Source organism: Triticum dicoccoides, chromosome 7A (assembly GCF_002162155.2).
Source record: "Triticum dicoccoides isolate Atlit2015 ecotype Zavitan chromosome 7A, WEW_v2.0, whole genome shotgun sequence".
Taxonomy (NCBI): domain Eukaryota; kingdom Viridiplantae; phylum Streptophyta; class Magnoliopsida; order Poales; family Poaceae; genus Triticum; species Triticum dicoccoides.
This window is the reverse complement of record NC_041392.1, coordinates 148,036,872-148,060,659: the sequence shown is the minus strand read 5'-3', so window position 1 is coordinate 148,060,659 and position 23,788 is coordinate 148,036,872.

Below are 23,788 nucleotides of genomic sequence, written 5' to 3'. Positions count from 1 at the left end.
AGAAAACACTCTCCCCTCTCGTTGCTATGCATCACCATGATCTTGCATGTGCGTAGGAAATTTTTTGAAATTACTACAAAACCCAACAATATATATATGTTGTTCTAAGAATAATCATGATGCCCTCATGTCCGTATTTTATTTTATAGACACCTCTATATCTAAACATGTGGACATATTTTTTGTTATCGGCTTCCGCTTGAGGACAAGCGAGGTCTAAGCTTGGGGGAGTTGATACGTCCATTTTGCATCATGCTTTTATATCGATATTTATTGCATTATGGGCTGTTATTACACATTATGTCACAATACTTATGCCTATTCTCTCTTCTTTTACAAGGTTTACATGAAGAGGAAGAATGTTAGCAGCTGGAATTCTGGGATGGAAAAGGAGAAAATATTAGAGACCTATTCTGCACAACTCCAAAAGTCCTGAAACTCCACGGAAGTCAGTTTTAGAATATATGAAAAATATTGGGCGAAGAAAGTACCAGAGGGGGCCACCCACCATCCACGAGGGTGGAGGCGCGCCCTACCCCCTGGCCATGCCCCCTGCCTCGTGGGCCCCCTAGCGGGCCTCCCGTGCCCATCATTGGCTATATGAAGTCTTTCACCCTAGAAAAAAAATTAGAAGCAAGCTTTCGGGAAGAAAATCCGTGGCTGATACGTCCATTTTGCATCATGCTTTTATATCGACATTTATTGCATTATGGGCTGTTATTACACATTATGTCACAATACTTATGCCTATTCTCTCTTATTTTACAAGGTTTCCATAAAGAGGGAGAATGCCGGCAGCTGTTATTCTGGGCTGGAAAAGGAGCAAATATTAGAGACCTATTCTGCACAGCTCCCAAAGTCCTGAAACTTCACGGAAGACGTTTTCCGAATATATAAAAAATACTGAGAGCAAGAACTTCACCAGGGGGGCCACACCCTGCCCACGAGGGTGGGGGGCGCGCCCTACCTCCTGGGCGCGCCCCCCTACCTCATGGGCCCCCTGGTGGCCCTCTGATGACCATCTTCTGCTATATGAGGTCTTTCAATGAGGAAAAAATAATAAGCCATCTTCTCGGACAAAACTCCGCCGCCACGAGGCGGAACCAATCTAGGGCTCTGGTGGAGCTGTTCTGCCGGGGAAACTTCCCTCCGGGAGGGGGAAATCATCGCCATAGTCATCACCAACGCTCCTCTCATCGGGAGAGGGCAATCTCCATCAACATCTTCACCAGCACCATCTCCTCTCAAAACCCTAGTTCATCTCTTGTATCCAATTCTTATCTCCAAGTCCGGGATTGGTACATGTGGGTTGCTAGTAGTGTTAATTACTCCTTGTAGTTGATGCTAGTTGGTTTATTTGGTGAAAGACCATATGTTCAGATCCTATATGCATATTAATACCCCTCTGATTATGAACATGAATATGCTTTGTGAGTAGTTACGTTTGTTCCTGAGGACATGGGAGAAGTCTTGCTATTAGTAGTCATGTGAATTTGGTCTTCGTTCGATATTTTGATGAGATGTATGTTGTCATCCCTCTAGTGGTGTCATGTGAACGTCGACTACATGACACTTCACCATTGTTTGGGCCTAGAGGAAGGCATTGGGGAGTAATAAGTAGATGATGGGTTGCTAGAGTGACAGAAGCTTAAACCCTAGTTTATGCGTTGCTTCGTAAGGGGCTGATTGGGATCCATATGTTTCATGCTATGGTTAGGTTTACCTTAATACTTTTGTTGTAGTTGCGGATGCTTGCAGTAGAGGTTAATCATAAGTGGGATGCTTGTCCAAGTAAGGGCACTACCCAGGCACCGGTCCACCCACATATCAGATTATCAAAGTACCGAACGCGAACCTTATGAACGTGATGAAAACTAGCTTGACTATATTCCCATGTGTCCTCGGGAGCGCTTTTCTCTATATAAGAGTTTGTCCAGTCTTGTCCTTTGCTACAAAAAGGATTGGGCCACCTTGCTGCATTTTATTTACTTTTGTTACTTGTTGCTCGTTACAAATTATCCTATCACAAAACTATCTGTTACCACTTATTTTAGTACTTGCAGAGAATACCTTGCTGGAAACCGCTTATCATTTCCTTCTTCTCCTCGTTGGGTTCGACACTCTTACTTATCGAAAGGACTACGATAGATCCCCTATACTTGTGGGTCATCAGCGGCCACGAGGAGGAACCAATCTAAGGCTCCGGCGGAGCTGTTCTGCCGGGGAAACATCCCTCCGGGAGGGGGAAATCATCACCATCGTCATCACCATCGTCATCACCATCGATCCTCTCATCGGAAGGGGGTCAATCTCCATCAACATCTTCACCAACACCATCTCATCTCAACCCTAGTTCATCTCTTGTATCCAATCTTTGTCTCCAAACCTCAGATTGGTACCTGTGGGTTCTCGGTAGTGTTGATTACTCCTTGTAGTTGATGCTAGTTGGTTTATTTGGTGGAAGATCATATGTTCAGATCCTTTATGCATATTAATACCCCTCTGATTATGAACATGAATATAATTTGTGAGTAGTTATGTTTGTTCCTGAGGACGTGGGAGAAGTCTTGCTATAAGTAGTCATGTGAATTTGGTATTTATTCGATATTTTGATGAGATGTATGTTGTCTCTCCACTAGTGGTGTCATGTGAATGTTGACTACATGACACTTTACCATTGTTTGGGCCTAGAGGAAGGCATTGGGAAGTAATAAGTAGATGATAGGTTGCTTGAGTGATAGAAGCTTAAACCCTAGTTTATTTGTTGCTTCGTAAGGGGCTGATTTGGATCCATATGTTTCATGCTATGGTTAGGTTTACCTTAATACTTCTTTTGTAGTTGTGGATGCTTGAAATAAGGGTTAATCATAAGTGGGATGCTTGTCCAAGGAAGGGCAGTACCCAAGCACCGGTCCACCCACATATCAAATTATCAAAGTAACAAACGCGAATCATATGAGCGTGATGAAAACTAGCTAGATGATAATTCCCATGTGTCCTCGGGAGTGCTTCATTTTATATAAGAGTTTGTCCAGGCTTGTCCTTTGCTACAAAAAGGATTGGGCCATCTTGCCACCTTATTTACTTTTATTGTTACCCGTTACAAATTACCTTATCACAAAACTATCTGGTACCGATAATTTCAGTGCTTGCAGAGAATACCTTACTGAAAACCGCTTGTCATTTCCTTCTGCTCCTCGTTCGGTTCGACACTCTTACTTATCGAAAGGACTATGATAGATCCCCTATACTTGTGGGTCATCAAATCCTCGGCTCTGCATAGTCCACATGCCGCAGTTGCCGCCTTCTTTCTGTGCGCTCTAACATCCTCCGTAGGGAGAGACTATTTAGCCAATCGCCAAAGGAACATATGTATTTTGCCCGGGACCGAAGTATTCCATAGTGACTTCCATGAATCTTCATTACGGTCCAGACTTGATGATCCAGCCACCTGTTCAAGCGATGCGCCTTGCCTCAGTTTCGTGTCTACCATCATCCGATACGCTGATCTCACCGTGAACAAACCACTTTTTTTGAAGCTCCACGCCCACGAGTTCGGCGTATCAATTGTGCATAAAGGAATGCTTATGATTGCTGGAATGTCAATCGGTAGACATACTTCCTGTAGTTTCTCCATATTCCATGTGGCTGATGTATGATCCAACAGTTCTGTAACTGGTTCTGCGTTGATATTACCACGCCTCCCATAGGACCTCATCATGTGTTTCCTAGGTATCCAATTATCAGCCCAGATGTTTGTTGTTGCTCCATTGCCTATTCTTTTGATAAGGCAAAGCTTCAAAATATCTCGTCCCTCTACAATTGCCCGCCATATCTGGCTAGGATGGCTACCAAGAGCACCCTCCAGTATAGTTCCATTAGGAAAATAGATTCCTTTCAGAATTCTTGCGCTTAGGGATTCAGGGTTTTGCATTATTATCCATGCTTGTTTGGCTAGCAGGGCTAGATTAAATATCTCAAAATCTTTGAACCCCAAAGCCCCTACACTTTTTGGCTACGTCATTGCTTCCCACGCTACCCAAGCAGGCTTCCTCTTACCATCTTTACTACCCCACCAAAACTTCCTTATCAACATGTTAAGGTGCTCGCATAAACCTCTTGGAAGTTTAAAACATGACATAGAAAAAATGGGGATTGCTTGTGCAACTGCCTTAACCAAAACCTCCTTCCCAGCTGTTGACATTGTATGCTCAATCCACCCTTGTACTTTGCTCCAGAGATAGTCTTTGAGGTACTTAAAAGAGCCAATTTTTGAGGATCCGACATCAGTAGGCAACCCCAAGTATTTAGCGCTCAGTGACTCATTTTGTACCTGCACTCCATCCTTTACCTCCTGCCTCACATTTGCTAGACATTTTTTGCTGAAAAAGATTGAAGACTTCTCATTGTTTATACGCTGCCCAGATGCCTTGCAATACGTTTCCAACAACTGGCTCACCTCATTTGCCCCCTCTGCACTAGCCTTAAAAAATAGCAGGCTATCATCAGCAAATAATAAATGGTTAACTGGTGGTGCCGTAGGTGCCACCTGAATGCCATTCAAGTTGGATGACTCATCAATTGATTTTAGTAGGCACGAAAGGCCCTCTGCTGCAATCAAGAATAGGTAAGGGGAGATGGGGTCTCCCTGTAGAATTCCACGAGATGGAGTGAACTCTTGTAGTTTCTTTCCATTAAATAAAACTGAAAATTTGACAGTTCATACCAAACTCATCAAAATTTCCACCCACTCCTCGGTATAACCCAATTTCAACATTATTGCTTCAAGGTAATCCCATTCAACTCTATCATATGCCTTCATCATATCCAACTTCATTGTACAATACCAATTCCTTCTCGCTGTGTTTCTCTTCATGAAGTGAAGACATTCATAGGCAGTAATAATGTTATCTGTAATTAGCCTACCTGGGACAAAAGCAGATTGCTCCTCTGAAATAATATCAGGAAAAAATACCTTCAACCTGTTTGATATGACTTTGGAGGCAATCTTGTAGAGAACATTACATAAGGGTATGGGTCTGAACTGTGATAGTAAGCTGGGTTTGTTTACCTTAGGTATCAATTCCAATATAGTCTCATTTATTGTCTCAGATGATTCGGTCCCATTTATAATTAAAAGGACTGCCTCTGTAACATCCTCCCCACATACCTCCCAATGCCGCTGAAAGAAATGAGAGGGAAACCCGTCTGGACCCGGTGCCTTGGTCGGGAACATCTGGAATAGTGCTGTTTTAACTTCATCTTGGGTGTAACCAGCATCTAGGATTTCGTTCATTTCCTCGGTAACCTTCCTCAGAACCGTCTGCAACACCCGGTCCATGTCATTGACTCCCTCAGATGTATAAAGGTTAGAATAGAAGTTTGTTGCCAAATCTTCCATCTCCCTTGGGTCCTCCGTTACACTTCCATTCGGATTTTTCCTTCGTCGCCGACTCGCCCGAAGATGGAAGAAATATGTGTTTTTATCGCCATGAGCAAGCCACTCGATGCGTGCCTGCTGTTTCCATAAAATTTCCTCCCTGTGAAATAATTCCACCAATCTATCACAAATTTTTGTCTCATTATGAGATGGACCAGATCTGCATGAGATCGCGTGCAAGATGCTTAATTCTTTCTGCAGCTTCTGAATCTCTCTCCTTACATTCCCGAAAACAGTCTTGTCCCACGATGAAAGATCCGAGGACAGTGACTGCAACCTGTCCATTAGTCCTTGCACTGATCCGCATTGGGATTGCCCCCAACTTGTACTTACAGCCGCCTGCATCTCTGAGTGAGAATCCCACATTACCTCATATTTAAAAGCCTTGGGACCCGACATATGTGCATGCCCATCGATATTCAGTTGCAATAATGCATGATCAGAACATGCAGCATCTCTTTGCGTTAACTCAGCATTAGGGTGTGCTAGGGTCCAAGCTGCACTCACCACACACCGATCTAGCCTGACCCTTGTAAAAGTCCCCCTGCTACTTTTATCTCGAACGTCCATGCATTTCCTAAATAGCCGATATCTGCCAAACCACATGTGTCAAACGCATCTCTGAAACTGTCCATCTGGGCTTGGCTCCTATTACCAATCTTGTCATGTTCATGGGAGTGAATAACTTCATTGAAGTCTCCTATTGCCATCCAAGGTAATGTGCTTGCACCCACAATCCCTCTCAAGGTATCCCATGTTTTGTAACATTCATTAACCTAAGCTTCTCCATATACAAATGTAATCCTCGAGGGTATATTTCCCAGGTCCTCAACTTCCACATCTATGTGATACTTCGAATAGCCAATAATTTCCAACTTTATTGAATCATTCCAGAAAACTCCTAACCCACCACTGCTACCTCTTGAGCATGCGTTGCTTTTCCCTTGAAGAGGAAAGGGTGATGCAGAAAAGTAGTGTAAGTATTTCCCTCAGTTTTTTAGAACCAAGGTATCAATCCAGTAGGAGACTACAAGCAAGTTGCCTAGTACCTGCACAAACAAACAAGAACCTCGCAACCAACGCGATAAAGGGGTTGTCAATCCCTTCACGGTTACTTACGGAAGTGAGATCTGATAAAGATAATAAGATAGATGGTATTTTTGTTGTATAGATTGAAAAGTAAAGATTGCAAAATAAATAGTAAACTAGAATTGTAGATCGGAAACTTATATGATGTAAAGTAGACCCGGGGGCCATAGGTTTCACTAGTGGCTTTCCTCATGATAGCATGTATTACGGTGGGTGAACAAATTACTGTCGAGCAATTGATAGAAAAGCGCATAGTTATGATGATATCTAGGCATGATCATGAACATAGGCATCACGTCCGTGTCAAGTAGACCAAAACGATTGTCACTACAAAAAAAGACACATCCGTGTAATTTTGGGCCGAACGAAATTTTTTTCTGTCATACATATGACACTTCTATGACGATAATTGTGACAAAACCCGGTATCATCATAGATGTGGTGGGCTCCTACTTCTATGACAAAAAATCATGACAAAAAATGGGCTTTTCGTCCTGGGCCGGCCGGAGACGCAGCTATATGACATTCTTTGGGCCGTCCATGACGGAAAAAACCATGGTAGAAGCGAGGGGGAGGAAAATTTCGGGGAGTTCCCGGTTACGGTGGGAGGTCGGGGGCCGAGCGATGCATGTTTCTCTCGTACACATACGCGCGTGTGTGCGAGGCGTTGGCTCTAACTGAACCCGAGCAAGGCATTGGGCTCTAACTGAACCCGAGCGATTGCACTGCAGGCTACCCGTTACTGAACCCGAGCGATCGATCGATGGTTGTTAACTGAACCCGATCGAGCGATTCCTTCGCTACTGCTGCTAACTGAAGCCGATCGATGCTGCCTCTGGGATGAACAGTGAGTGTTGCGGGGGGTTTGGATGAACAGTGAGCGGTGGCGTTGCCTCTGGATGAACAGGACCCCGTGGTGTGGTGGAGGGTTGGATGAACAGTAGACGGTGGAGGGGTGCCCGTGGAGGGGTGGTTGAACAGTAGCCGGTGGAGTAGCATGCGGTGGAGGCTGGATGAACAGGGGCCCGTGGAGGCTGGAGGAGGTCGACGGTGGAGATGAACAGTACCCCGTGGAGTCCCGTTTTGCGGTATGCCACACCCCTCCCGATGAACAGGACCCTCGTTTCGACTGTAGCGCTCCAACACAAGTCCGTTTCGTCTGTTTTGCGGTACGCCACACCCCTCCCGATCAACAGGACCCCTGTTTCGACCGTACGAGGTCCGTTTCGTCCGTTTTGTGCACGCCAGACCCCTCCCGATGAACAGGATCCCATTTCGAATGTGGCCGGTAGAACAGAAGGTCGTTTCCTCCGTTGTGCGGTACGCTAGGCCTCATTTCCATCGCCTGTTCCGTCCAAGCCCTCCTGATGAACACGACCACGCATTCCGTTCCGACCCAGCCGGTTGGCTCCCACGCGTTCTGTTGCCTCCCAATGTACACAACACATTTCGTTGCCTCCCCATGAACACGACGCATTCCGTTGCCTCCCCATGAACATGACGACGACGATGCTATTTCTCTGTTCCGACCCAGCCATGTACACGAGCCCTGGCCGTACGTATGCACGAGTAGGCGTTCGAGACCCCTCCCATATGTACACATACGTGGCCGTATTTTCTTTCTTGCACCCTGGCCGCTGTACGTACGTGTACATGCTACGTGCACGCCTCTACTACGACACGTGCGCGCCTCTACATCCACCAGTATATATGTACGTATACGTTCGCGACCAGAATGACAACGCTACGTACGCTTCGGCCAGGTGGGTCCCGACTGTCAGGCACTTTCTTGTCTGCGAAGATGTAGCTGGTGGGTCCCAGCAGTCAGGGGGGTGAATCATTTTTTTTTTTGCCCGGACGCACTTCCTTGCGTGCGAAGATGTAGCTGGTGGGTCCCAGCAGTCAGGGGCAAACGTTTTTTTCGTGAAATACAGTGGCCCGTCTGGTGGGTCCCAGCTGTCAGGTGGAGGAATCATTATTTTCCGCGTAATAAGGAGGCACTTCCTTGATGTGACCGTGGACCCAGCTGTCAGCTTCTCCACGTACAGTCCACGTCCGATGGAAGTCGTTCCTTGACCATGTTGACCACGCCGCGCCGAGAGCACCAGGGCGGTGGACGACGGTGAGGCCTAGGAAGGGGACGACGGGGAGCCGAGGAAGACGCGGCAGTGGAAGCCCGCGCAGAGAGGAGTATGAGGGTTCATTGGTTCAGCTGCGGTGTGAGGCTGTCGTCGCCGCAGGGCCTGGCCAGCGGTGGGAATAGTAGGGGCAGTGAGGCCTCCGCGGCAGCACAGCCGGCCACGGGAGGCAGGAGCATGTGGCATGACTGGCGCTACTTTGGGCGGCTGGAGCAAGAAGACCAGAGGTTGAAGAAGCACTACGGCCGTTGGATGGACATCGTACAGTCACTGGAGCTAGAATCGTTCATATTGACTAAAGTTGACAAAGGCCCCCGTCCCAGTCAAGTTAGTAGGCCCACAAGTCAGCCTCCCACCATGGTGGGTCCCAGCTAGCAGGGGGAGTATTCATTTTTTTTGTGCGTAATAAGGAGGCACTTCTGGTGGGTCCGAGCCGACAGCGGGGGGAATGTTTTTTTCACGAAATACGCTGGCCCATCCGGTGGGTCCCAGCAGTCAGGGGGGAACATTTTTTTTCATGAAATAAGGTGGCCCATCCGGTGGGTCCCTGCTATCGGGTGGAGGAATAATTGTTTTGCACGTAATAAGGAGGCACTTCCTTGCGGCCGCCTGGACCCAGCTGTCAGCCTCTCCACGTACAATACTCTTCCGATGAAAGTCGGTCATTGACCACGTTGACCACGCCGCGCCGAGAGCACCAGGACGGTGGTCTGGACGACGGCGAGGCCTAGGAAGGGGATGACACGGAGCCGGGGAAGACGCAGCAGTGGAAGCCCGCACGGAGAGGAGTACGAGGGTTCACTGGTTCGGCTGCAGTGTGAGGCTGCCGTCGCCGCAGAATAACAGGGGGTGTGGGTGAGTAGAGGGATGGCCTGGCCAGCGGTGGGAGTAGTACGGGGCGGTGAGGCCTCCGCGGCATCACAGCCAGCCACGGGTGGCAGGAGCACGCGACACGACCGGCGCTGCTTTGGGCGGCTGGAACAAGATGACCAGAGGTTGAAGAAGCACTACGGCCGTTGGATGGACATCATATTATCACTGCAGCTAGAATCGTTTATATTGACTAAGTTGACAAAGCCCTTGGTACGCGTCAACTTAGTAGGCCCACAACTCGGATTTGGCAAAGAACATATAGCCCATTTGCGATTTGTAAGAATGTACAGCCCATTTATTAATTCTAATGGAATTTACTACAGCCCATTTACAGTTTGTTAAAAGTATAGACCAACTTCTAGCTAGGACAACGATTAATAATTTCAAACAACCGCTCAAAACAGAATTCAAAAAAAATTCCCACATTTTGATGGGATCCGAAATATTTTTATCTGAAATTTCTAGTCAGGTTAAATATAATTTCAAAATAAAGTTGTATTACGTTAAAATCCAATGAAATATTGCGCGCCCAACAAGTAATGAAATTAAAATTTTCAAATTCCAAAAATAATATATTTTTCAAACTAATTACGTGTTTGGTGCATAGTAACTGTCCAGTTATTATAATTACATCCCATTTATTATTTCTTGAAGTCCATTTTCTTGTAAAGCCTAATGCATACCTCCTAGGAAAGTTTGCCGCCCAGCGGGGCGGAGAATAACAAGTTGACCCGGATATTGTGTACAACTGTCGGCCCAGTTGCATTGCTGATGTTGAAAAAAAAGGCTTGTGTAGTACAGTACAACCTAACATGGTTACTCAGCCCACATTCAGCGATGCCGGAAAGGCCCAAACAAGGCTTCTGTACAACTTTTTGAAGTCACTGATCTCAATTAATAACTTAAGAAAAAAGTTAGATTACAGTGGAACCTAATTAAAAGCTATCACGAGCAAATAAATAATTCAACGGGTCCCACTTGTGCGTGTGCGCGTGTGTGTGTGTGTGAGAGAGAGAGAGAGAGACCCATCGGTTGATGCTCGTAAATACATCTTTCAGCCATATGCATTGCTGATGCTCAGTAAAAACTTATACAGTTGACACAATCATATAGAACATCATAGCACACTGAACTTGCATACAAAAATTTCACGTAGGCGGCACAATTAGGATGGAAGCAGTGGATCGCTACAGGAAGGGCTATGTTGAAACCAATGAAGTCGTACATAACGGTTCATCGTCTTTATCAATGACGGGGAAATATCTTGAATGTTGTGCAAAGAAAACAGACAGACAACACAATAAGTTCTGCTAGCACATTAAGTTGACGTACAGCCCTTTCTAAAAAAAAGTTCAGGTACAAAATTAGAAGAGGTCACAATCAAATGTACTGGCATATCAGTGCTTCACACCCATAGCTCGGATTTAACTAGTATCTAACAAGATTCAATTGTTACCTCAAATTAGAGCACATCCAGGTAGCCAACCCTGTCTCTTCTCCCAAAGAAGTAGTGGCCTCCGCCGCGTGATGGAGTAGGACCTGTGCCATCCATCGTTTTGAGCAACACGGGGAAAGTCTGACGTTGACTCCTGTAATGGACGTCATCGACGGACCCTGGCACCAGCGGCGGCGGCAGGACTTCGATTGATGGATTGACCACTTCTTCGACATGCACGAACACTCGATACAGGTACATCCCTAACGTGGTCCGCGGCGGCCTTGGTGACGACGAATAGTACAACCCCGGTTCCTGCACCGGTATCTCAACACCAAACACCTTCGGCATGGTGGACGGCTTCTTCATCCATGCCATAACCGTCAGAGCCCAGCTGTCTGGAGGAACAAACATACTTACGAGCTCACCTCCAAGGTCGTTGATAAGCTTGTTCATGGACTCGCTGTTCCAAGCACATCGAGGCATGCCGTGGAAGGTAAGCTTTGTTAAAAACTCAAGCTTAGAGGGCACCGAGCCCCATCCTAGGTGCCACCGATCAAAGCTCACCAGCGCGCCATCCCAAAACAAACGCCGGGCAGATTCGAAGACACGACTGCAGTCGAAAGTTGTCCGGAACCTGACGAAGAAATCAGCCGGTGGCGGACAGACTTTGATGAGCAAGTCACTTATTTGGATGCCGTGCGCAATGCCAAGAGCTTTGACAAGGTCGTCCGGCGAGACGGGAGGCTGGTCGCCGTTGATGGTTACCATTAGCACTTTGCCGGCAAACTGGTCGTCAAGCGCCGCCATGCCACTGTTGAGCGACAGCACGCAGCGACCGAAGGCAGGACGGACCTCAGGATCTCCGGCTCGAAGATCCGTGTTGACCGGTGACATGATAGTGCGCTTGAGTACAGGGAGTACAGGAGGGGGATTTGGGGGAACTGGAGTAGGAATCGAGATTCCAGAGGTGGGGGAGGGACGGGAGACTAGGGATGAAAAGGTAGCATGAATTTCGAGCACACGCCAATATGCTCTCGGTGCGCAAGCGCATGAAAACACCAGTGGCGCCCACATGTCGGCCTAAGAGTCCTTATTCTTTCTTTTTTGGAGAGCCCGGCCTTTTTTCAGGATCTTTTGAGAGCCCGGCCTGAGAGTCATAATTGACCTGTTTGGCATTGCGTTACTACTCGGCCCATATTCAACGACACCTCACTGGCCTAAACAAGTGTACATCATCGAAAAGACACTGAGCTCAAATTATATAACTTGAAAAAAGGTATACTCTGAACATTGGAGAATGGTGATGCACTCATTTAGCCCACCAGTAGTTCGATACAATAAACAGTTCGAAACAACGATATATACAACATTCAAACACTGACTAGTGACTACTACTGACATAAACAGCAAGACATGATAGTTCATAAGAAGTCTTGCTACACCACCAAAACGCACCCATCTGCAGTGCTCAGACTCTCGTGATCCAGACAAGAATGACATTCTAAACAGAAGCAACTATTACATAGTAAGAGTGACATAGACGAGGATGACCAAATGACAAGGAATATGCATAACAAAAGAAAGAACTACCCATCCAGAACCAACAGCAAAGACAACAAAGTCATTCGAAGAGATGATCCAACACCATCATAATTTGCAGCCCCGCTTCAGCGACCAGTGATCCAGAGACACTAGTACTCCACCCTTTCGATGCAACACCCAATTACCTATCAACCTGAAGGCTTGAACCGCATCACTGCCTACCGTAATTGAGACATCCAAGGATCAAAGTTAATCCGGATGCCTTTGTCATTCTCACCTTCTTTTGGCTGTAGGCTGTATCGTTGACAATCAGGGGAGTTTGCTCCCGAACTCCTAGGGCTCGCCGTGTAGACACAGTTTTCCATAGCAAATGGAGCCTCTCTGCCATCAAGGTCCTTGCCAACGGTGATCTCCTGGTTAATCAGATAATTGAGTCTAAGAAACAGAGAGTGTGAACCAAGGCTGTTTACCCGCCTCCTACTAAAAAATCCTAAAGGCCCCAACAAGCTGGTATCCTGCTCATAGACGTAACAACCACTGTCCGGATACTCACGTATTACACGGTGCTTGTATATAGTGGGGTTTTTGCAATATAACTTTTCCGGCTCATGTGTCCGAATGATCATCAGTGTTTTGCCGTCGTCTGATCGAGCGCAGAACCAGTTGTTCTTCCCTGCTTTTGGCAAAGGTGGTGTGATTACAAAGGGCAGTAACTGTAGGGACACTGCATCATATCAAAAAGGACAGGCATTGTTAATGTAAGATCAGCATTGTTTAGAGTATGAGTAGGATAATGCAAGAAACAGCATTGATATGTCCCTGTTGGAACTGGGAGGAAAATACAGGGAAATGTATACTGGGTTCAAAAATATAGAAGTGCCATGCATGGTTATACTCATGTTATCTCGCAATCGATTCTTCACAGGAAACTACCATGTCATGCATGTTATGTAATCATATTCTGTCCTCACAAACAAATTCTTCAAGGTAACTAACAGACCATGCATTGTTATATACTCGTGTTCTGTGGGCAAAATTTTTGTGAGGATATTATTCTAGCCATTGATTGCTGAAGGGCGAATATAGGTATGTACACATGGTAAGCATTGCAGGATTTCACTACTTCCAAATATAGAGTTCTCCATATGCACATTTACTTCCCTAATGTATGGTTAGATGAAACCAACAGTGTGGTGCATGTTTCTACATCATGAAAATGAGGAAACTAACATGGCCATTGATACACACTCATATTTAGTAGTAGTATATAGATTACTGTAAAATAAGGATAATATCCATATATTCCTAACCGTTTGATTATTCAGGGTACAAATTGGCTGTAATGACATGGTCACAATCACATGAATTAACTCATTCCAAATATAGCTGATTTACCACGTCTCTAATACATTGCCATAGTTCTACTCAAATTCTGCTCAAACAGGGATATGCCAATCATCACAAAAATTTCAAACAGTGTCATGGTGTCATCATTAACATGAGATGGAAACAACTTACACGCGCCGTCCTAGAAATACGTGGTGCCATCTGCTTTGTCGATCGCGTAGATGATGCCATTGTGTTCAATAGCATCACAGAAGTGTGTATCAGCTTTGATGATGATCCACTGCGAGCCGAGTTGTCTCCAGCTAAAGGAGGCACCGGCGTAATGATAGGCGAGTCCGCGGTCGAACAAGGCAATTAGCTTGAAGTTTGCGTAATTCGCATGTCGTGTGGGCACTTGGCAGATTACAATCTTCTGAAAAACAAGGTCCGTCCAACTGACGTAGTAATCTAGATGACTTGGACCGCGATGGCAATACTCTATATAATCCAACGGAGGAAGGATAATCTCATGGGAGGTCTGGAAGTTCACGAGCACCAACTTTTTACCATCTTCTCTGAAGGCAGCCATCCAGTGGGAGTTCATGCCGACCCAGTACATACCTACCAAGAAGTTTCGGGCGATGGTGATCGGATCGATGTCGAGGGAAATGATGTACGGTGACCCACTACATACCTGCAAAGAAGTTTCGCCAAATGGAGATCGGATTGAAGTCGAGGGGCATCATGCACGCCTCTGTATCATGGTGAGCCAATCTCGTCAGACCAGATAGCAACAAGCAGGGTGTCTTGAAAAGCTTAGGCCTCGCTTCGACGATGGTCGTGTGCATGTCCCTCGAGCATGCAGCCAGCCTCATGGCACTCAACATATCCATACACGAACAAGAGAGGTCGAGGATGTCACTGGGAGATTGCTCCAACCGCGGCTCATATGGATGTTGCGCAGTTCGCGTTCGGCCATGGTGGAGTTTGGAAGGGGGCTTGATTTACGGGGGAGAAGGATGTCGGTGCTGGAGGGGCTAGCGAGGGAATAGTGGTACTGGGGGAGGCGAGTGAGGCGATGGTACACGGGGGCACAGTGAGATGGAGACGGAGAAGGTGATGGAGATGGAGTGGTGCTATGGGAGCGGAGAGGGAGATGAGGCGAGGCGCCAATGTGCTGTATAGCAGCGATGACAGACTGCACAGTGCACAGGGTGAGGCTGACTTTGGTAACCCGAACACGCTGCCTGGACTAGTGTCAGGCGCAGGGTGTTGTCACTTCACTATGAGGACGGATGAATAGTATTTTGACCATCAAGTGTACCACAGTTGTACTACTACTACTACTACTAATAGGAACATGAGTACTCCAGTATTGTATAGCGGAAATAGGTCTCCTGTGATAGCATGCCTGTTCACTTCATCGTTCAGGTATCATCCATATTGAGAGCAGAACCAAATTCTCATGCATGCCCAATCAATGCCCTGCCGTGATGAATGCAGTGGTCGTTCTGGTGCATCAAGGACGGCATGCAGATCGTTCCACACTTGAGAAGAGGAAAAATGGAAAGGTAGAACGCGGCAGCAGAGGAAGAGAACGCCGGCTAACGAGGCTGGGAGGGGATCGAGCAGGAAGTTAATGCTCCACGCCTAAAGGTTTTGGGAAAACCTGATTTTCATAAGGTGACTTATACTCACCTAAACGGAGGGAGTATTCCTTAACCAGAAAATGTTGTGTATCCCACTCACACGCTCAAAAAAAACTACGACACATTTTTTTTATCTGTTTGCATGCATAGGTCCCACCTATCAGGAAGGATGGGCATGTACACGAACAGGTACGACTCATCAGTCTACCCGCATAGCCTTTTCGTTTAGTCTACCTAGCCATCTAATCAACTACCTGCACGCCACTTCTCCCATTTACTTCTCCATCGGGAACCGATTCTCTCGGCTTCTTCACCTCCCCTTCGTCTTCATTTGCATCCAAACCCTGTACATATGCAAGCCAATCTCCACTCGCACCGAGCCTAACCTGTGAAATAGTGGGCAGGGGGAGAATTGGGAAATGGACACGGAAGTAGTCTTTAGAATGCATTTACTACGTGATCAAACTCATCTTACCTGCTCATCGGAGGAAATCCGAGTGCCCCTCAACGTCGGCATCTCAAGGGGCGTCAACTTGCAACTATGGCCACGCCGCGCCGGAGAGACCCCCAAGGAAACATCCTCGTGTGTTCCACGGAACATCAAGATGCATTTGTATGAGTAGTTTATCTTGTGAGAGAAAAGGATGAACGAGGGAAGGCCTCTAGAGATAGAGATGGACACTACTACTACCAATGTGTTGGCCCGTGCGTTGCAATGGATCCAAAGTAGTAGAATAATACTTGTTCACGTGCTTGAAATACAAACACTCTAGTTTTGATATACATGTGTCAGCAGACATGACAGCTTGTCCATGGAAGTTGAACCACGGTGACCATCATGTTTCTTGTTTCTACCACTGCCACACCCACACGCGATTCCCATGACGCCGCTCCAACCCACGGCACGACGTCCCCTGACGTGGCTATCACTACCTTGCCCTGCCTTTCCTTCGCTGACAGGTGGGACCCACGCTTATGGGTCCCACATGTCAGTGACAGAATGGTAGGATTGTTCGTGTTAGGGGATCCTCATCCCCCGACGTGCCCCTCATCCCTCTCGGCCCCACCGCTCCTCTGCCTTTGTGTGCATGACATGCGGGCCAGCTGAACTGCGGCGACCATCAACTTTCTACCACAGACACACCCGATTGGACGCGGTTTGCCTGCTCCACTGCTGTGCTCCGATCCGTACTCCTGCACCATCGAATTTTCATCCAGCGGCTGTGACACATTTCGTCCCGGGCATCAATCCTCAGCTGGAGTACTTATGTACTCCCTCCGGTCCTTTTTACTCTACACATTGGATTTGCCGAAAGTCAAACTTTGCTAAGTTTGACCAATTTTATATTAGAAATTATTAGCATCTATAATATCTAATAAATATAATATGAAAATATATTCCAAGATGAATCTAATGATATTGGTGTATTATGTGAATGTCTATAATTTTTTATATAAACTTGGTCAAAGTTGGATGAGATTGACTTCGGACAAACCTAATATGCAGAGTAAAAAGGACCGGAGGGAGTACTACAGGTAGTACCCGCCGGTGTGGCCATCTACGCCTCATAACGCCCCGACGCCCAGCTATGGCACCCTCGCCAAGGCCACGCCACCACCGGCCGGTTCATCTCGAACGAGTGAGTCACGAACCACGCCACCACCATGAGAATGACATGTGGGCCAGCCGCATTTAAGGTCCGCATGTCATTGAATCATAGGACGGGCACTAAGCACTGAAGTTCGGTCCCGTGGGCCCCGAGAGGGAAATGTAACTCCTGCAGTAGGCCTTGTGGTGCTCCCGCAGTACGAGCTCGTGCCAAAACTGGAATTTGTTTCTTACTACTACCAACTACTCCCTCTGTTACAAATTACTCGTCGTAGAAATGGATGTATCTAGAACTAAAATACATCTAGATACGTCCATTTCTGCGACGAGTAATTCAGAACGGAGGGAGTAGTACTAGTAAGGTACACGTGCATTGCACGCATGATATTCTGGTGGTTTGTGCATTATGCTTCTACATGTGGAGCTTTCTGGATTCTAACATGTGGCAAAATCTGGTGGAATGTAAGGTTAGGCAAGTTTGATTAACTTAGGTGAGTGTTTGGTTCAAGCCACACCTTAGGCAAGCCACACTAAGGCCCCACATGACATACACACAAAAAATGTGGCAAGATTCCCTTAGGCTTACCAACTTGTTTCTCTCGTTTTGAAGAACTAATAACTTTGCCTAAGCTTAGTTGTGGCAAAGTTAGGGTCTGTTTGATTCAAAGGATTTTCATAGGATCTTTGAAGGATTAGAATCCTTAGGAATTTTTCCTACATTGGTCGTTTGATTCGTAGGATTGAATCATGTAGAATATTTTCCTAAGGATTCATTTGTACTACGTTTCACAGGAATTCTAACATGCACTCCAACCTCTTGAAAGAAATCCTTTGTTTTTCATGTGACACAATCAAACAAACTCAAATCCTATAGGGATCCAATGAACATGCCATTCCAATCCTACTTTTTTCCTATTCGTGTGTTTCTGCAATCCTATGAATCAAAGAGGCCCTTAGTCATGAATTAAGTTCAACCATGGAGTCTTCTAGATTATACATGTGGCAGAATCTGGTGGATGATATCCAACGGCCAGTAGTGCTCCGATTTGCCATCTTTGTACCGTCGGATTGGCTTCATCCAACGACCAACTTTCAAAGTTTTTCACACACTATATAGGGGGTATAGATATAGATGTGCCGGTCCGTTGCAATGGATCCAATGTATATATATCTCTATTTAGTGGAGTGCACTCTAAACACATTATCTATTTATTTTTCTCTAATCTTTCATGGGTGCCCCCCACATCATATTATTCATACTATGTTGATTGAAAAAAAGATAAATCACCCAAAACAAGATCTTCCCGTTTTTTGTTCCTACGATGTTGTGCCGTGCACGTACCTACTAGTTGTATAGTGGTAGTACTAGTAATATAGTATTAGGAGTACAAACTTGGTACTAGTAGGAGTAGTACTAGTACGGAATGCTCCTACTCTATCAACGAGCCCCGTCTGACACCAAATTTCTTGGCTTCCGTGCTACAGCTAGATCTTCCCCTCGTTTCTGTTTTCCAACCCGGCGGCGGGCGGGGTGTCGGTTTGCTCAAAGGCGGTCCCACATGAAAGTGAAAATGCTAGGAAACACGCCTTCCCTAAGCTATTGTCGTGCCGGACGGGCCGTGTTGTACTTCCGATTTCCAGGCGTGTGGGGGTGCGACGCGAACGCGGCAGGCCTTTTCCTTTTACCAGCAATGTGCCCGTGCATTGCGACGGATCCAAAGTAGTAGAATAGTAGTATTTGTTCATAAACTTGAAAGAAATCACTATTGTTTTGATATACTCCTAATATATTACTCCCTCCGTACCTAAATATTTGTCTTTTTGAGATTTCAAATGGACTATCACATACGGATTATATAGACATATTCTAGTGTTTCTAGCAAGATGCCCGCGTGTTGCACGAAGTTGATGGAAAAGGTAAGCACAACTTATAAATTGACGGATGGAGTACTAGTTACAGTGATGCATATAATTAAGCAAAGGGATCACACATGTCGGTATTGACTGGAACGAGAATGCAACAGCACAATAAGAATTAAGGCCACGATGATGCGATCGCAGTGGTGGTAACAGAAGGCAAGAAGAAAGATGGATCCACGAATGTACGACCTCCTCCTCCTCAACTTAGTGCATCGGGCCACTGACCGGCGGCTAAGGAGCGGCGGCTTTTGTGGCGAGGTCGAGGTGCTTCTCAGCAAAGGCATCCAAGGCTTCCAGCCGGTTCAGGAAGGCCAACGTCGTAGCATCCTCACTGGCCTTGTAGATACCTATGTACACAATTTCCTCATACATGTGGATGTGTAGGTCGATGAATTCTTGCAGGGAGAGGCGCCTCACGGCGAGCGCGACCTCCAGGTGGACATTCTTCGTGGCATCGACGGGCAGTCGCAGGGCCACCAGTGATTGAAAGAGGTTCCGACCATGGAGGCCGATTAGGGTGGCAGGCAATGAGGAGCCCAAGCACGCGAGCTGGAGGAGTACGGCGATGTCGTCCACGAGCTTCTTGAGGACGGTGAACTAGTTGCTGGTGGCACCGATCATCTGCTCCAACTGAGAGTCATAGTTGGCGTCGAAGGCGGCTGATACGTCTCCATCGTATCTATAATTTTTGATTATTCCATGCCAATATTATTCAACTTTCATATACTTTTGGCAATTTTTTATACTATTTTTGGGACTAACATATTGATCCAGTGCCCAATGCCAGTTCCTGTTTGTTGCATGTTTTTTGTTTCGTAGAATATCCATATCAAACGGAGTCCAAACGGAATAAAAACTAACGGAGATTTTTTTTGGAATATATATGATTTTTGGGAATAAGAATCCACGCGACGATGCTCGAGGGGCCCACGAGGTAGGGGGGCGCGCCCTGGGGAGGCAGGCGCGCCCCTGACCCTCGTGGCCACCCCGTAAGGTGGTTGATGCCCTTCTTTCGCCGCAAGAAAGATAATTTCCGGATAGAGATCATGTCAAAATTTCAGCCCAATCGGAGTTACGGATCTCCGGGAATATAAGAAACGGTGAAAGGGAAGAATCTGGGAACGCATAAACAGAGAGAGACAGAGAGACAGATCCAATCTCGGAGGGGCTCTCGCCCCTCCCTTGCCATGGAGGCCATGGACCAGAGGGGAAACCCTTCTCCCATCTAGGGAGGAGGTCAAGGAAGAAGAAGAAAGAGGGGGGCTCTCTCCCCCTCGCTTCCGGTGGCACCGGAATGCCAGCGGGGGCCATCATCATCACCGCGATCTACACCAACACCTCCGCCATCTTCACCAACATCTCCATCACCTTCCCCCCTCTATCTACAGAGGTCTACTCTCCCGCAGCCCACTGTACCCTCTACTTGAATATGGTGCTTTATGGTTCATATTATTATCCAATGATGTGTTGCCATCCTATGATGTCTGAGTAGATTTTCGTTGTCCTATCGGTGGTTGATGAATTTCTATGATTGATTTAATGTGCTTGTGGTTATGTTGCTGTCCTTTGGTGCCCATCATATGATTGCGCGCGTGGATCACACCCTAGGGTTAGTTGTATGTTGATAGGACTATGTATTGGAGGGCAAGAGTGACAGAAGCTTCAACCTAGCATAGAAATTGATGCATACGGGATTGAAGGGGGACCAATATATCTTAATGCTATGGTTGGGTTTTACCTTAATGAACATTAGTAGTTGCGGATGCTTGCTAATAGTTCCAACCATAAGTGCATAGAATTCCATGTCAGGGATGACATGCTAGCGGTGGCCTCTCCCACATAATACTTGCTATCGGTCTAGTAAGGTAGTCAATTCCTTAGGGACAATTTCGCAACTCCTACCACCACTTTTCCACACTCGCTATATTTACTTTATTGTTTCTTTATCTAAACAGCCCCTACCTTTTATTTACTTGCTCTTTATTATCTTGCAAACCTATCCAACAACACCTACAAAGTACTTCTAGTTTCATACTTGTTCTAGGTAAAGCGAACGTCAAGCGTGTGTAGAGTTGTATCGGTGGTCGACAGAACTTGAGGGAATATTTATTCTACCTTTAGCTCCTCGTTGGGTTCGACACTCTTACTTATCGAAAACTGTTGCGATCCCCTATACTTCTGGGTTATCAAGACCTTTTTCTGGCGCCGTTGCCGGGGAGCAATAGCGTGGGGTGAATATTCTCGTGTGTGCTTGTTTGCTTTCTCACTAAGTAATTTTTATTTGCTGTTCTTAGTTGTTCTTTATCTTTAGTTATGGATATGGAACATGAAATACCAAAAAAATTAGGTGTGCTTTCTGCTCATGGAGATGGGGAACCTCCTAAAACCCTCGATGCTGGTTATGTGAAAAATATTATGTACTACTTTAATAATCCTGAGAAAACCCCATTCAATTATGTAATGGGAGTAACGTTGGATCAACGTGAATACTTTAGGGATTACCGCTTGACACAAAAGGGAAACTATTATGGGATCAAATTCATATATTGAATTGGTATGCTAGGCAACTATGCTTGAGATATGATTATACTTGTTGCTCTAAGGTGAAGGCTCCACACCTTCCCTTTTCATGCAAATTTAATGATAATAAGACCTTAGCTTCTTATGCTAATGGTATATATGATTACTATGATGTGGAACAAATAGAAGAATTTGTTGCTTTTATGGGTGCTTATGAAATTGAATCTATGTTTAAAGAGTTTGAAGATTTTGATGATGTTGTTTATAGACCTGAAAATTTAGCTATCCTGAAATATTGTTATGAGAATTATGAATACAATTACGAAATTAATGCACTTATTAAGAAAGTCTCCGATGTCCAAGAAGAGACTAATATTTTGCAGGAATCTATGGAAGAAGAAGTTGATGAAACTATGAGCTCATTGGATGAAAAAGATGAGGAAGAGAGCGAAGAAAAAAAGGAGGAAGAGTGGATTAGCTACCCGTGCCCACCTTCTAATGAGATTAACTCTTCAACTCATACATTGTTTAATTTCCCTTCGTGCTTACCGAAGGATGATTGCTATGATGATTGTTATGATCCCGTTGATTCTCTTGAAATATCCCTTTTTGATGATGCTTGTGGGCAAGATGCCAATATGAATTATGCTTATGGAGATGAACTTGCTATAGTTCCTTATGTTAAACATGAAATTGTTGCTATTGCACCCACGCATGATAGTCCTATTATCTTTTTGAATTCTCCAAACTACACTATATCGGAGAAGTTTGCTCTTATTAAGGATTATATTGATGGGTTGCCTTTTACCGTTGCACATGATGATTTTGATGAATATAATATGCATGTGCTTGCTGCTCCTACTTGCAATTATTATGAGAGAGGAACTATATCTCCACCTCTCTGTGTTTCCAATAGGATAAAATTGCAAGAAATTGTTTATACTATGCATTGGCCTTTACTTTGTGTGCATGAATTGTTCTTTTATGACATGCCGATGCATAGGAAGAGAGTTAGACTTCGTCATTACATGATATATGTTACCTTGTGCTCACTACTAAATTACAAATCATTGTTAATTAAAATTGGCTTTGATATACCTTGGGATCCGGGTGGATTCATTACTTGAGCACTATATGCCTAGCTTAATGGCTTTAAAGAAAGCGCTACTAGGGAGACAACTCAGAAGTTTTAGAGAGTCATTTATTTCTGTTAAGTGATTTTATATAGTTTAAAAACAACAAAAATAAAGAGGGGAACCCAAAACTTTTTCAAAAAGGAAAGCGAAAGTGAGAAAGACAAGCATTGTTGAAGTGGGAGCTAGCCTTGAACTTTGTTCATGCTCACGAAAACTTGGTGAATCTTGATTACAGAAACTTTTCAATAAAAATAATTATCCCCTTGTACAATTCCATTGTATTATAAAAATAATGTGCCAAGGTTTGCCTTTAGGATGTTTACATTTGCTTGATGGTTTGTACGGTGCAGGACAGAAACTTTGGCTGTAGTGCGCGATTTTACATTTTTTGCTGGAACGTCAAATGGTTCTGATTCTTTTTGCACTGTCTTCCTATACAGATTGTTTATTGTTCCTAATTTTGGTAGAATTTTTCAAGTATCATAAGTATGGTGAATGTTCAGATTATTACAGACTGTTCTGTTTTAGACAGATTCTGTTTTTGATGCATAGTTTGCTTGTTTTGATGAAACTATCAATTTATATCAGTGGATTAAGCCATAAAAAAGTTATATTAAATTAGATGCAAAAACAAAATATGAATTGGTTTGAAACAGTACTTAGAGTAGTGATTTGCTTTATTATACTAACGGATCTTACCGAGTTTTCTGTTGAAGCTTTGTGTGGATGAAGTGTTCGATGATCGAGAAGGTTTCGATGTGAGAAGAAGGAAGAGAGGCAAGAGCTCAAGCTTGGGGATGCCTGAGACACCCCAAGTAAATATTCAAGGAGACTCAAGCGCCTAAGCTTGGGGATGCTGGGAAGGCATCCCCTCTTTCTTCAACAAGTATCGGTATGTTTTCGGATTCGTTTTGTTCGTGCGATATGTGCAATCTTGGAGTGTCTTTTGCATTTAGTTTTCATTTTTCTTTTATGCACCATGCTAGTATGAGATAGTCCTTGGTTGATTTATAGAATGCTCTTTTCACTTCACTTATATCTTTTGAGTATGGCTTTATAGAATGCTTCATGTGCTTCGCTTATATCATTTGAAGTCTGGATTGCTTGT